At 43.0% G+C, this 13,179-nt stretch overlaps 1 protein-coding gene across 1 annotated transcript in view; it reads right to left on the bottom strand.

Annotated features, from left to right (window-relative positions):
• The window catches only part of LOC100515441 (olfactory receptor 52A5-like), a 202,980-nt gene extending 198,655 nt beyond the window's left edge, over window positions 1-4,325 (bottom strand). The window contains exon 1 of the mRNA XM_021062371.1: window positions 4,065-4,325. The gene's annotated coding sequence lies outside the window, so the exon portion shown is untranslated. The remainder of the gene's footprint in view (window positions 1-4,064) is intronic.

The raw sequence follows: 13,179 nt of genomic DNA, 5'->3' as shown, positions 1-13,179 counted from the left end.
TGAAAGGATCTAACAGCCCCTCTCCCGTCAACTGTGCACCTTGTATACTCCAGTCTCATTCACCACCAGTTCATACTGTCAACTGGAAGACAGCTCTCCTTTGGCCTTTCCTTATACCTCATCTTTCTAGCTACTCTTGACTCATATCTGTATGTCACGTTGTGCAGTGTCATTAGGGTGTGTGAGTCATTACGGGTATATCGAGTCATTACGATTGTATACTACAATTATATTATTTTCTTTATAAAGAGTTAAACTATTCCTGATCATGATTGAAATGGTTTTGTCATTAGACCATATTAGCATATTTTACGAATCTCTTCTGCAACTAGAGTACCTCTCTCAGTTTGTACTTAAGCAAAATCATGCCACTTGTTCTCTTGAATTTTTTAATCTCTTCTTTCTGAGCAGGTGGGTTATCAAGTGTGACTACATGACCCCTTTCTGCTGACTATCCAATGATGTCACACTTTCTCCCTTAAACAGCAAGTGTTAACTGTGTGCTCATACTTCTGATTATCTAAACTTATTTTATTGTCGTTCATCTCACCTTGTTTTGGTTAAGATGGAAAACACCTGTATATCTAAGATTCTAAGAGACGTAATAGAAGGTGGCATTTAAGACAACTGGCTCGCAAGCTGTACTGCTCAGCTGTGAATCCAAAAACCACTTACTAGCCGTGTGGATTCTCATTAACTTATGTTACCTGTCTGCTTCAGCTTTCAGATTGGTACAATGGAGATAATTGATGATAGCTATTTCAGAAAATAATTCTAACACTTAAAAAATGCCAACTGTGGAGTTCCCATCGCGGCACAGTGGAAACAAACCTGACGAGGAGCCACGAGGTTGCAGGTTCGACCCCTAGCCTTGCTCAGTGGGTTAAGGATTTGGCGTTGCCATGAGCTGTGGTGTAGGTGGAAGATGTGGCTCAGATTCCATGTTGCTGTGGCTTAGGCCAGCAGCTGTAGCTCTGATTAGACCCCTAGACTGGGAACTTCCATATGCTGCAGGTGCAGCCCTAAAAAAAAAAAAAAAGGCCAATTGTGATTTGGTTCCATTGAAGTTAATTGATTAACACATAAGGTTCATATGAAGCACATGGCCCCTGGCATTATATTATGTGTATCTTATAAGGAGGGAGTATTTAGGAAGCTGCATAAAATAAGTTATTTAACACAGTGAGCAACTAATTTCACATCATGGAAATATGATATATAAGTATATATGTTCTGAGAGAACAGAAGATGAGGTTACTTTAGATCTATATCCATAATCTGTCTGAGAACAGGTCTGAAATAGAATGAAACCATTTTATGGAAAGGTCGGGGACTGTCCTTAGGTTGTTTAAGGACGGTTAGAAAAAAAAAATGTGGGGAAAAGAAATGGACAAAGGAGAGAGTCATAACGGACGCATGTGGAGAAGCCTACACAAACCAAAAATATCAATCATAATTCTTGAGACCACAGGATCGTATGACCATGCTGGGAAACCACTAATGCAATGGAGACTGACAATGAAATGATGCCATTATTACCCACTAACTTAAAGGAAAGCTGGAAAATTAGAGGGCATCCTTGCAAGAATGTAACTGACGCTCATCTCCCTACTTGGAAAGCTGAGGATGCTTGGAAATAGCGAAGCTCCAGGGAAGGGGAAATTCCCAAACCTCAGATGTCTTCTATGCCATTTCGGGGTCAGGGCTGGGGAAGAGTGGGGACAGTGAGACACAGAATGAAGACATCAGAGCCGACACACCTGAAAAGTTTTAAACTTCCACTTAAAGAAAATGGCAACAGCAATAATAGGGGGAACAAAGTAAAAGTCGGGAGGGGAAAGCTTACAGATATAGGAGCAATCCCCTATGATATAACTTTTTTTGGTGAGAATCTTGGGAATTGTACTACTATTTGGCTTAATGGAGTCTTGGAAGTTTTAGATCACTAAGTGAAATAAAAATGATAGACATGCCACCATCTCACGTAAGGTGGAAATGCATAAAAACACTCAGATATCTGGTCATGATGGAAAATTTATAATAAAATGCCAATAAGCCACCTATGTTTTATGAAAGGTGGTAGAGATGTTGTATTAAGTGAAGGCAGAGGAATGCATTGATGAGACAGGGAACAGTATCGCTGAGGTCTAGTGGTGACTGGCCTCCACAGCGTAGGATAAAGGTAGCAGGTGGTATTACAGAACTGGCAACTACAAGATAAAGTAGCAAGGTGAAGGTGATAGCACTCAATCATTTGGAACAAGGTGGAAAGATTTTTTGTAATGAACGTCAAGGCCACTATCATGGTTAAGGGGCCTGATGCAGAAAGAAAGGGGAGATGGTTAATACAATACGGCATTCCAAGGCGCTAGATAGATGTTGGCCATAGAAGGTATTTTTCACTCTGTACAACCAGAATGAAAGCAAAGACAGGTCATCAGGAGGCTGAGGGCAACCACTGCAATAGAAATGTCACAAATGTTTCTCAATCTTCAACTAGAGACAGTTTCCAGATCCAGACTCCAGATCGACACTAAAGGAGAAGCTGTGTTTCCAGGAGGAAGAATATTGCGGCATCACTGCAAGTTTTCCTGAAAATAAATCTCCTGGTCCTTCTACAAGGAGTCATACTACGAAGACCTTTGGGCTCATGTTTGAAATGACTTACTACCAGAAACTCAAAGCATCATGACACCCCCTTATTCCAATGAGAAAAAAAGGTAAAAGGTTAAAATGGAGGCCTCTTTTGATCTTGATGCACAGAGTATTGACAAAATCCAACACATATTCACCTGTTTCCCAAACCTGTAATTTAAAAGGACATACAGAGTAGACAGCAGAAACCCCACATTCATTTCTTGGACAATAGGTGAGAGCTACGGATAAAAACAATATTGCTTCTTGTGGGGAATGGTTGGGAACAAAACATTCATGAGAAACATACACACTGCAGAAGGGATTACCTCTTTCATATCCTCACTGAATTCACCAATCTGTCCCCATCCAAGCCTAATATTGCCAACAGCCAATGTTTTGTCTCTATTTAAGTTAATCAGGGAGCTGGACAAGGAGGTAATGGACTCCTGAAAACACAACAAATGGCACCAATTGCAGCGCTGTGCCAGGAGGTTTTTTTGCTTTTGGTTTTTTAGGGGGGGAGGTTAGTGCTAGATTCTGTGGATCTATAACAGAATAACAGACGGACATTGATCTGGCAGATCCATTATTTTCCAATTCTATCAGGAAAAAAGTTCACGCACAGTTCACACTCCACGGAAGAACAACAAGAGCAGAAAAATCCAGTCCTGCCCAGGACTTTGTTATTCTCTTACTGTCCTGATAGAGTTCAAAGGACCCCGGCCATTCCATATGATCTGGAGAACTTCCTTTTGGTTCACTTTAATGAAACGAGTTGAGCCATTAATGGAAATTTTATTGGAAGCCTTGGTAAGACACATTTGTCCCAAAGAAAGGAAAATAAACCTTATTAACAGTAAATGGACTATTTCAACAGGGAATTTTTTTAAGGGGATGTTGCGCTGAGACATAGTTTAAAATGAAGGATGAATGTTTGCATCTCACAACTCCTATCACAAAAAATGAAGCACAGCCTCACGGCGCACCTTCTCATCTCCTACAGACAACATATGTCACACCTGCGATTAGATCTTCAAACTATTTAGCAACTGACGGGAAAGACTTGAAGCTTTGCATTAGCTCCAAAGCAGGAAAGCCTTGCGAAGCAGGTCTTGGCGACAGCATATACAGCCCAACAGTTTGGACCATACAACCTGGCAGTCTGTATGGTATTAGATTATCTATGGTGGAAAGATACCTTGTGTAATTTATGGTTAACTCTAATAAAAGAATCGCATTGCAGACCTCTCGAGTTCTAGAGAAAAGCCGTGCCGTATGCGGCGGGTTTTTTTTTTTCCACCGTTAAAACTGACCCAAACCAGGGGCCTGCTCTCTTGCCTGTGGCGAATGCAGGCTATTGCCTTTCCCTTGTGCGCAATACAGAGTTCGCAAGTTCAAAGACAATAATAATAACACCATATTCCTACCTCCCTTAGGCGAAGCTGCTGATGAGAGCGGGGAACAGGAGCGCTTCCATTTCCCGCCAGACGCAACACGGGCCAGGGACCGAGAGGTGGAGCCCGGTGCCAGCGCCAGGGATTGGCTACTGGGAACCTTCCTCTGCCCCAATGAGGAGGCGGCAGGATGGAGGGCGGGGCGGGGCAGCCGGACCCATCCCGTGTCCCTCCTGCCCCTGTCTCCTGCCAGGCCCCTGTCTCCTGCCAGGCTCATGTCGCCACTTCTTCAAGTCACAGCTTGTCTCAGGATGGTTTCTTTTCTTTTCTTTCAATTTTGTGTGTGTGTGCATGTGTGTGCGTGTGTGTGTGGGTCTTTTTTGGGTTGCACCTGCAGCATAGGGACGTTCCCAGGCTACGGGTCCAATGAGAGCCGCAGCCGCCGCCCACGCTCCAGCCAAAGCAACGCGAGATCCGAGATCCAAGCCGCGTCTGGAACCTACACGCAGCTCGCAGTACCGCGGGACCCTTAACCCGCCCAGAGAGGCCGGGGATCCAGCACGCGTCCTCACGGATACTACTACTCAGGTTTGTTAACCATGGAGCACTACGCGAATTCCCAGGTTGGTTTCCTACAACCAGCGGAGGGAAAAGAAGACAAGCCAAGCTTGACCTCTGAATAAGTGCGTCATTGCAACCTTGCAGCCTCTTCTGTTTCAGATCCTGCGAGTGTGTCCCTGATAATAATGAAGGGAAATGCAAGGGCACTTGGAACATCTGGCCAACGCGAATGCACCCGTGTTACAGCCTCAAATGGTGCACCTGCTCATCCACTGTGTGTTGAAAAAGAAGTGCCCTAAGGTAAGACTATCTTCAGACTCCTGGGAAAGACAGGAGAAACAGTGGAACCTTGGGGAAAGATTTGGGGAAGAGACCTGTGGCTGATCCACAGCAGAGGACACCAGTCTAAAGATGCTTGCATGTACAATTAATATTTAGCAGAGGAGTTCCCGTCGTGGCGCAGTGGTTAACGAATCCGACTAGGAACCATGAGGTTGCGGGTTCGGTCCCTGCCCTTGCTCAGTGGGTTAACGATCCGGCGTTGCCGTGAGCTGTGGTGTAGGTTGCAGACGCGGCTCGGATCCCGCGTTGCTGTGGCTCTGGCGTAGGCCGGTGGCTACAGCTCCGATTGGACCCCTAGCCTGGGAACCTCCATATGCCGCGCGAGCGGCCCAAGAAATAGCATCAACAACAACGACAACAACAACAAAAAAAGACGAAAGACAAAAAAAAAATAAAATAAAATAAAAATAAAAAAAAATATTTAGCAGAAAGCACTAAGTATGGAAGGAACAGGAAACATCCAGTTATACAGAATGGCTTGGCCAGCGGCCATAATTTGTTCTCGGTCACCTCCAGTCCTGGAACAGGTGTCAGATGTCTTCAGTAGACTTGGGAACTTTCACATGGGATCAATTCCTTTGGTTCCCACACACCAGTGATTTTGCTGTGGCTGCTGCTGAATGTCCCACCTTCTAGAAACAGAGCCGAAGTGATTCCATTCCTTGAGAAGACCGACCAGGCACTTCCTGGCCTGTTAATTATAGTGGACCTCTTTCATTCTGAAAAGATCAACAATTCATAATTGGAACCGACCACAGTCTGTTTTTTCTGTGATATAACCTTCTCTGCTTGCAGGACCTCAACCAGCAACACCAAGGATTTACAAAGTAGTTGATTCACAAGAATGGGATCTTACAAAATACCACAGCAAACAAATTTATGGTAATGGGGGTGCAGCTGTGGGCACCTGGTCATGGCATCTTACATATCAGGTGACCTGGAAGCAGTAGCCCTAACTAAGTGATGGAACCGCTTTTGGAGGTGATGCTGACTTGCCAGTTTGGAGATAATACCTGCAAAGATTGGATACCTTTCTCAGAGAGCAAGTGCCCTGAACCGGTGGGTCCACGTCTTCAGTGCCACCAGATCAGGTAGGAGAGTTTCTTCAGACCATTTACTGAACACACATTTCTTTCCCCATTGTGTGTTCCTGACACTCTTGTTGTCTATCAGTTGCTTATACGTGGGCAGGCTTAATGCTGGGCTCTCTGCTTCATTTGTCTATCTGTCTGATTTGTGCCAGTGACATACTGTAGCTCTGTGTTATTTTTGAAATCAAGAAGTACCATGCTTTGTTCTTGCTCAAGATTGCTTTGACTATTGGATGGTTTTGTGGTTCCATATAAATTCTTGGATTTTTTTTTTTTTCCTATTTCTCTGAAAAGTCCATTGGTATCTGATATGGTTGCATTTACGCTAGAGATCCCTTTGGGTATGATGGATATTTGAACAGTATTATTTCTTTCATTTTATCAACATGAAATATTTTCCACTTATTTGTGTCTCCTTCACTTTCGTTGTTGCTTTATAATTTTTAATGTACTTATCTTTTCGTCTCCTTGGTTACATGTATTTCTTAGTATTTTATTATTTTTGATGTTACTGTTAATAGGATTGATTCCTTAATTTCTTTTTTGGATAGTTTGTTCATACCGTATAGGAATGTAATTGATTTTTGTATGTTGATTTTACATCCTGTGTCTTTACTGAATTTATTACAGTTTTTTGGTGGTAATCTTTATGGTTTTCTGTATATAGAGTGTCTTGGAGGAGACACAGGAATTGATGAGCAAGTGTGTTGCAATAATGTGTTTCCATGTTTAGTGTATATGAGCCTCCTGAATATCTGGGGAAGAAAGTTACAGGCAAAACAAAAAAACAGAAAATGTTCGCAACACAGCAATGGGAGGAAAAATTATGTATACATGTATGTGTAACTTGATTTCCATGTTGTACAGTGGAAAAAAATAAATTCAAAAAAAAAATGAAAAGACTGAGGTTGCACATAGCTTGCATTTTTTATTATCTGCAAGAAAGCTGGAGTAAGCAGAAAGACATATGCATGGGGAGGTCACTTGTAAGAGGTGGGTTCTGGCCATGAAAGGGGTCCAGAGGATGTGTGCCCCTGTAAGGATTATTAGAATTAGTCTATTGCTTTGCGTAAAATGAGAAACCCAGTCTATTTGCATGTAAGTGAGGGTCATAGTCTGAACTGTGTTTTCAGAGGACAATTTTGATTATTCTTTTGATCTTTGGCTGAAGAGGGAGATAATTGAGAAAGGGGGCCATTTATGATACTGTATCAAGCAACGTGAACTAAATAATATTATAATAAAATTCCCCAAATCTCATGAGCTTCTAACAACAACAAAAATAGCATATTTCTCATTCATTTTTCCTGCTTCGTTCCTTCAATCTGGAACTTAGTATGAAGGCGATGCCTTTGTATAGAACTACGACGGTTGCGCCATTGAGAAAAAGAGAGTGTGAGACAAATTATGCTTTTACGTCTTTAGTTCACATGTGACGCAGTTAAACCTCTTTATGGTGTGGTGGCCTAAGCAAGTCACGTGATGAAGGCTGACGTCACTAGAGGCGAAGAGTAATTGCTTATTTTAAGAGCAGGTGCACAGGTCTGTGTTTTACTCTCTCACACGTCTCAGAATTTACCTTTGCTAATGGGACATTTAAACTTAGTGTTTTAGTTTTGTTTTCATGTCACATTATACTTAATGGAAAATTGCTGTTTTTGCCAAACTGGGTACACACTACTTTATGTTATTAGTTTTGGGGTTTTCTCCGTGGCTTCTGTGTTCATTGTATGTTTACTTTTTTATTGGTTTTTATTTGTTCCATCATAGTTGGTTTGCAGTGTTCTGTCAGTTTTCTACTGTGTGTTACTTATAGAGTCACGTTAAAGAGGCCACTCACTATTTGCTGGCAGCTTAGTGTGAGAGAATCTGTACCTACTGTGAAAGCATCAGGTGTTTTTAAATGAAGCCCTGCGCGTTCTTTCTAAATTATTTTTTAAAAGTGCTTCTGACTCAGCTTAAATTGTATTATTAGAAAAGCTGTTAAGGTGGTGATTATTGTAAGGTGGTGATTGACGTAGGAAATGCAAAATCTCTTTGTGTTGTGTGATACTGGCATTGATGAGCTTTGCCCTAAGATTTAGTGTGAATTTTCAGTAACACACCTCTCTCTCTTTGCCTCATCTCTTCCTTCATTCTGTGTGATTTATTTGGGGCAAAAGCTAAAGGATCTGACACCAGGTAAGAATGTGGTGTATGGCTTTCATACATTTAAAGGAGCTTTCTTTGTATGCCAGCAGCAAATTGAATGCTCTCTTATTAAGACTTATACAGTAAGTGCGTGTAGGAATGGCAAAAAAAAATTTTTTTTAATTTATTACAGGATTTTAAAATATTTTAGAAATTTTGTAATTGGTGGTGTTTTACTATTTTGCATAATTAAATATGTACATATTGATTCGAAGACTATAGCAAGCAATTTTTCCTGCTAACCCAAAATGTCATCTGTAATCAAATCTGTAGTGATTACACTTGAATGGTGTGTTTAGTGTGTATCTGATCCTCCAGTGTTACCCCAAGATGGAATTGCTGTCTCCATTGTATTTGAATCAAAATGAACTGATACTTGTTGGAATGTGTGTGAACTAATTGCAACTCTATTAGAGCCTGCTGCTGTAGTGCTGAGTGGTGGGGGGGGTGCGTTGCCTGCAAGGAGAGGAGACCCTGGGCATTGTTTTTGCACAGGTGTGTCTGGTGAGGGTTGTTCAGTGCCTGTCTCTTCCCTCCTGCCCTTATTGTTGTGGAAAGTAACATAATGTCTTGTCTATCAAAGGAAATCTTGGTGACTGCATTTTGCTCCCCGTTTTGGCTGAAATGCCTTGCTGCCCCCCCCCTTCCCTCTTCTCCCAGTAACAATTCGTTTCAAATTAGCCAACGGAGAAGAATGTGCACCCTGACCTGGCCCATGGGGGGGGACAGGTACATCCCCTGCCTTAGGGATAAAAAGGGAGGGACTTTTCTTCTTTGCAGGCGCTCTTTGAGCATCCGGCCCTTCTGCAGAAGCAAAGAGCCTTGTCGAGGTCTCCCGTGTTCACGTGTCTCATTTTCCGACACTGACCATCCGAGCCATCTCCCCAGCATTGTGGTGCCTTCTGTGATGATGCAGCGGTTCACAGTTTACCGTGAGCTCGCCTTCGGATGGACCAGCAAGCCCCGGGGACCGGAGCTGTTCCCTGGGATTTGTCGGAACAGGATGAGCAGCTGTGTCGTGTGCATGCGTTGCTCTCGGTTTCCCCGCCGAAGGTGAAAAATGAAAACAGCAGCTTCTCTTTTTTAACCATCCCCTCTGCCCCTTTCCATTTTGGATGCTCAGCTGAGTTCTCAGAGAAGGGTTTTCCCTGCGTGGCTCTCTCCCTGGGCGTTGCTGCCTTGCTTCTGCGAGAATTTGGGAAGCAGGTGAGGGGAGTCAAGCCCATATTAAATTCACATTGTTTTTAAGAATGTGCAGTCACTTTTATTGTTTATTTTTTAAGGACTCATTGAATGTTATTACATTTACATGTGTACACCGATCATCACAACCAAATTTTATAGCATTTCCATCCCAGGTCCCCAACGCATACCTCCACCCCCCCCCACCAACCGGTCTCGTTTGGAAACCATAAGTTTTTCAATATCTGTGAGTCCGTCTCTGTTCTGCAAAGAAGTTCATTGTGTCCTTTTTTTAGATGCCACGCGTAAGCGACAGCATATGATGCTGGTGTCTCGCTGTCTGACTGACTTCACTCAGCAAGATAATCTCTAGGCCCACCCGTGTTGCACAAGTACCATCACTTTGAGATGAGATTCTTTTTCCTTTTTTCCCTGTGGCGGTCCTTCCTGCAAATAGTTGACATCCCTAGGAAAATATTTGCTTGTTGAAAAAACACATAACAGGTGTGTTTATACTGAAGCGCCTGTTGTATTGCTCACCTCGTCCCCATCCTATGAGGAAGCTTTGTGAGGCCGCCGGTGACAGGGAACTCACAGAAAGCTTTCTTAGCAGGTGAAGGATATTGAGAAGGAGCCAGAGCCTGTTGAGTCATTGGGCTCTTGAGGTGTCTTTGTACAAGTGTGGATTCTGGGGGCCCCTCCAATTGTGAAGTTGTCCGTGTCCTCAGCTCCTGCTGGGACCCGGCTCAGGCAGAGGGCTCTAGGGATGACCAGGCTCCTGCGGGTGAAAGATGCGGGGGAAGAAGCTTAGCCCTGAGATCTAGATGTGTTCCATCTGAACTGAAGGTTATGTGTTTGAGGGAAAAGTCTGGGACTGGATCTTGGTAGAGATGGTGTTGAGGAGATGCAGATGGAGATGGGAGATTTCCTGGAGCCTGGTCAGCAAGCTCTGTACCAGGCTGAACCCGAGGAGCTGTCAGGGTGTCTGGAATTTCTTCATTGTAAGGAGGAAGGGCTCGCAAGAGGGGCCAGGTCCTCAGGACAGCCGCCCAGGAGCATGTCGGCGTTTTCTATATATGTATTTTTATCATTATATTGTACTGCGTCTTCAGCATTATTGGTCAAGATACCCAAGCACTTTGTATAGTGTCTGTCACTAGTATTCTCTCATTTTCTGGTCAGCGTGTGTGATCTTTGTGTGTCTTTTGGCCAAGCACATTCTCACTTTCTTGCTCGAAGGCAGATCTAGTTTCTGGTAGAAATATTTTTTGTCCCTTGTCTTTCCTCGACAAGGGATAAGATTTGTTGTTTTTGTGAGAAATGGGATGCAGGAAAAAAAAAAAAAAAACCACCAAACACCAGAAGACACGCCACTCCTACCCACCGCACCCCACCCCCAGTCCAATAAGTGAATACCACTTAAGATAGGAGTCTTCAGAGTTCCCTTTGTGGCTCTGTGGTTGATGAATCCAACTAGGAACCATGAGGTTGCGGGTTCGATCCCTGGCCTTGCTCAGTGGGTGAAGGATCCGGCATTGTCGTGAGCTGTGGTGTAGGTCACAGACGTGGCTTGGATCTGGTGTTGCTGTGGCTGTGATGTAGGCCAGTGGATACAGCTCCAATTAGACGCCTAGCCTGAGAACCCCCATATGCCGCAGGAGCAGACCTAGAAACGGCAAAAAGACCAAAAAAAGAAAAAAAAAGACAGGAGTCTTGATGGGGAGAAGCCACCACCTAGAGCTTGTACTGTTACCATAATGACCTTACCAGCAGTGGGTGGCTTTAAGAATTTTAAACATTTTCAGTCTTTGTTTGCAAACTGGCATTTCAGATTTATCCAGGTAAACCTCCACCCAGGTCTGTGTGTGTGCTCAGTGTGGCTTCAGGGCCTGTCCCTGGGGCTTAACATGAGTGGCCCTGAGAGGATGGCGGAAGCCCTGGGAATTAAGTGAGCATCTGGCCCCCGTGACAGTGGCCGGACCTCAGAGCAGCTTAAGGCTTGAAGTCCTCTCAGCACTTGTATTTCCACCTTCTCCCCGTGGGGTGAGGAAGTGGGAAGGGTTGGCACAGCCACTCTAGGCTCAGCAGGATGCTAGGTCATTCCAGAGGTTTCAGTTGCCCCCAGGAAGTGCTGCTCCCATCTGGGCTCAACTAACATCCCAGGCCCAGGATTGACTCCATTTAAACAGGGTGACCACCCACAGGCCTCCACTGGGGGGGCTGAGCTCCACTGCCCTGAGCCAGGCAGGCAGAGCTGTGTGTTTTCTGCAGCATTGTTATGCAAAACCCACTGGTTAGGGTGCTTTGTTTTAGGCGAGGAAGGGAAACTGTCTCTCAGCGACAGGACCGATCCAAAGATGGACCCTGCTTCCTATGCCCATTTTTTTTTTAAACTGATGGATGGTGCAGCACGTCTGCATGGTTGTTTGTTGCTAAACTTTATACAAGGTGTGGTTTTGATTCAGCTCGAAAAATAATCTCACATGTAGCAGTACCTTTTATGTACAGTATATGTAATGTTTGTATTTCTGCTTTGAATCCTTGACATTGCAATAGAATGCCAACGTTATTAAATGTATTTGACATGCTTGTTATTTCACGCGATTTAAACTTGTTTTGCTTTCTCCCTTTGCTGGTGCGCTTTCTTTTCCCAAAAGCCTCCCAAAACAGTTTCTGAGAATGAGCGAGCTTCGTTTGTAATGCAGATGTCCTTAGGGAGTATGCAAAATAATCATTTTAACAAAGGAAATCGATATTTAAAAGGTACTGCTGACCACAGGAAAAGGGTCCACTGTGTAAAACATAGGTTATCTTTGGATTCAAGGTTTGTCTTTGGTTTTACAAAGTAGCTTGTATTTTCAGTATTTTCTGCATAATTTGGCAAAATGTAGAGCAGTTGTAATGCATCAATAAAATGGATACATTTTCTGATTCGAAAAAAAGAGCATTGTTAGAATGGAAAAATAGTCATGATATTTCGTAACGTATTTTAATGATGTATGCATAAGCCACATGAGATCATCTAAATAGGAAGAGCATGTTTCCTGGTGAGCCTTGAACAATCCTGGTTTATACTTTTTCCCTAGTGTAATTCTTAAAGGCACTCCCAAAATTGTCTTACTTTACGTGATAAATTTGGTGCCCAATCTACATATAAATTAATTTAGTATATAAATAAAAGAGTTATTTTTAAATGGTAGTGTTATGACTCTTTTAGTCTTGTTGCATTTTATCCTTTCTCAACAGTGGAACTATTACATGCAAGTATGAAAAGAAGAATATATCTGTTTTGCCGTTTTAAATGATTCCTCTTGTTAAATTGTTCATTCTCTGGTGCATTTTTCTGTTTCCCCTTTTTCTCTGTGAAGCATAGCCTTGCTTGACCCTTATCAGCCTCCTAAGTTGCTAAAAATATTTCGTGCAATTTAACAGAAGTCATGGGTTGACAAAAGGAAAACAGAGACACCCTAAATTTATAAGCAATTTTGTTTTCCAGGTTTGTAGTTTTTAGACACCTTCTGTCTTAATCATAAATTAAATCACAAGAATAGGTACCTGTGATTTAACATAAATTTAACCTCTTTTGGGGGATGAAATGTTGAGTAGCATGCATCTCATACAGAAAAAAACAAATTCTCTTGGCTTCTTCTTGTTGCTGGAACTCGGCCTCCATCTGCTGGTGCCGAATTGAAACGCAGAGACAAAGTTTTGGGTAAAGGAGAAACAAAATAGCTTTATTGCTTTGCCAGGCAAAAGAGGGTCACAGCAGGTAATGCCTTAAA

Source organism: Sus scrofa, chromosome 9 (assembly GCF_000003025.6).
Source record: "Sus scrofa isolate TJ Tabasco breed Duroc chromosome 9, Sscrofa11.1, whole genome shotgun sequence".
Lineage (NCBI taxonomy): Eukaryota > Metazoa > Chordata > Mammalia > Artiodactyla > Suidae > Sus > Sus scrofa.
Note: the sequence above shows the minus strand (reverse complement) of the source record. Positions and strands in the feature narration are given on the sequence as shown.